A 3,187-nucleotide genomic window follows, 5' to 3' on the forward strand; every position below is an offset into this window, starting at 1 on the left:
TTTTCAACCATCCGGAGCATTTCAGGAACCTTTGTCAGTTTGATTCTCTGAAGGCTATCATTTCAGAAGATTTATTCATTCCAGCCTTCAGCTCTCGTTCTACAAATCTTACCGGTGCATCATTCAAGTTTTCTCTAATCAGATCATGATCTCTTCGTTCTTATGTATCTAAATTCCCTCAAGTATCTTCATTCATTCTCTAATTCTTCCCGGTGTTTCCTTATCTTTTCTTCGTTCATTTTCAATTCTTACGGTGGTTTGGTTCAAGATTTCTCTTCCTTCATTATCGTATCAACTTTTTTGTTATTTCAAATCCTACCGACAATTCGTTGAAGACTTTCTCAAGTTGACGCTATGCCTATCTTAATCCTTCTACAAGAATAAGTAGTATTCCAAATCCGTTGCTCGTCATCAATTTAATTGGTGAAGGATAAACATACAGTTAATCTTATTCTTGTTTCCTTGAGGTGATTCAATTCTTTTCTTCTGGAGTTCGTTCATGATATCAATTTGTTGGTGCTAAGTTGTTCATCTTTTGTTTCCGAAGCTCCAAGCTATTTCAATGATATCATTTCGAAGCTAAATCTAAATCATTGCAAGGCTTCACCTTGTGTTTTCAACTCTCTTTCCTTTTGATCATTCTTTCATTACCGAAGTTCTTCATGGAGTCTCAACATGGTGGTTTGTCAAGGTTTCTTTTAATTCTCGATTTGTTCTTCAAGATTTCTATCGGAGTTATGATATGCCAAGCTATACTCTAAAATAAACATGGTGCTCAACACATGTTTTGTTTTGAGGAGATCAAGCATTCTTTATCTTGCATTTGGAAGTGCAGTTCTTTCTACCTTATCATTTGAGGTGGTGGTATGTAATTCTTGATAATTTCCCTTTAGGTTTCATGATTCACAAGTTTTCAAAGAGTGACATATTTAAATCCATCATTTTCTCTTCGCTCAAAGGGATCTTTTCAACCAATCAATCCTTTTGTCGGAGTTACCTTGGGTTAGTTTTCACCTAAAGCCTTCCCTAAGGAATGTTGCTTATTGTGGTGTCTATCAATGATCCATGTTTTTTTCTCCTATCCACTCAGCGAAAGGAGTTGTCATCTCGTTGTTGACCTCAATCCAATCTTTTCCCGTGAGTGGAAGGTTGTCACCTTATAATTTTGAGATGTATTCCATAAGCCCATATCAAGCTTATCCTTTCTTTGTTGATAATCCAACAACTCCGTTCTAGCATTTGTTGTAAGAGTGCTCTCTCAAGATCTTGTTTCCCTCCGTTCATTTCATTCCATTCTTTATTTCTTCTGGAGGCATTGTGATGTTTCTCTCTTCACTCATCGAATTGTGAGGATCGTGTTTTTTTTCATGCATATCCATTTAACCGGAGTGTTGTGTCCTCTGCTCGAGTTCTTTTCAACTTATCAAGTCTTGCATCTCTTTTCAACCGGAGTGCTGTCCGAATTTGTTCTTCCTTGTTCCTCTTTTCTAACGGAGTGTTTTCAATTTCGATCATCTCCATTATATTCTTTTCTCGAAATTGTTCAACCTCTCAAGGTGTATGGTTTCACTCGTTTTTTCAAGAAGCAACTTAGTTTTACCTTTTCTCTTCCTCTTCCATTTTTCTTCGGTGCCATCCTAGATCTCGGGACGAGATACTCTCGTAGTGGTGGAGTGTTGTGACGCCCCGAGACCGACGCTCCAGACGGCTTCCATGTTTTTCGTTGTTGTCATGTGTTTCGATTGCTTTGTTGCATTCATCATGTCATCTCTTGCATTGCATCATGTCATCATGCACCCTTTTAAAACTCAACTAAATAAATTGCAGGGATCTTTGATCCATTTAAATTGAGGGAAATGCACATGGTGATTTCTCTTTACAACATATAAAAGTCTCCCAATATTATTAGGGAGCTATATTTAAAATATTCCATTAACTTTGGAATTAACCATAACACACTTGCATTTTAATCCCATGCATTTTCTGCTTTGAGTCGATCTCCCAACCTTGTCGATAATTGTTTCTCCATTTATTGAGGCTCCTCCTTAAATCTCTACATTTTTGGACCTTCCGAACACCCACTTCCTATTCAAACCCATTTGAATGCATTTCAAGTGGGCTGCTTTCAAAGCCCTTCAACATCTCTCCTTACAATTTTTCTGGATCAAACTCATTCTTGCGAGTCCAAGGAAATAATCCCACGTCCAAACTCTCTTCCTATCCCTTTCTTCCTTTCTCTAAATCTATATTCTTCTAGAAAATCTTAATAGAGGGGGAGTAGTCCATAATCGTAGCCTGCTTAAGGCCCGCCTGCGGCCTGACCTCGCCGGCCCAAGAGGCCTGCCCGATCTCCCCCTTATCCCCTTGCTCGCTGCCTCCTCTCTCGATCCATCCCCATCTTCCCCTGTGCGCCGCCACACACAGAGCCAACGCCAGGAGGAGCGCCCGCACTCGATCCCCATGGCGTGCCTCCCTTGCCAGCACCACCGCATCCCCCGCTCGCGCCACCGCCTTGGTCCGCTGCAGCGCCCGACCTCCCTTTCTCTGCTCCATTCGCACCTCCAGCCGCCTCCCAAGGCGCCCTCACCCACGCGGCGAGACCTCCCCGTCGCCAGCACCGCTACCCTGCCGCGTCTGAGTCTCCTCATGCGCCTCCCTGCTTCGTCCGGCCGCCGCGCCGCCAAGCTCCTCCACTGCGCCTTGCCTTGGACCTCAGATTTTGCGTCCCATGGCCACGAGCGCCACCAGCAGCAGTTTCAAGCCGTCGCCATCGCCGAGCCCCTCGTCGGACTCTCCTTCCTCCCACGCGCCAACCTCTCCTGCAAGGCCGCTGCCGTCCAGCGCAACACCCGCAGGAGATGGCCAGGGCCTCGGTCCCCTGCTCGTGGCTGAGACCCTCCACGTTGTGCCATCCACGCCATCCACAAGCAGCAGCATACCACATCGCCCTTCATGCGCCTCCGCTTTCGGTTGTTGCTAAGACCGTGCCTCTAAGACCGTATCCGGTTCATCAAGTACCGTTGTCTCGGATTGCGCCAAGTACCACGACGCCCAGAGCCCTCGGATCTTTCAAGTTCGACTACAACATGTGTACAACTACGCGGACTTGCCAAGTACCACTTGCTGTCGGCAAGACCCGCAAGTCGGACCCCGAACGATCGACGACTCGTGGACCATGTACAACTTC

Source organism: Triticum urartu, chromosome 4 (genome assembly GCF_003073215.2).
Source record: "Triticum urartu cultivar G1812 chromosome 4, Tu2.1, whole genome shotgun sequence".
NCBI lineage: Eukaryota > Viridiplantae > Streptophyta > Magnoliopsida > Poales > Poaceae > Triticum > Triticum urartu.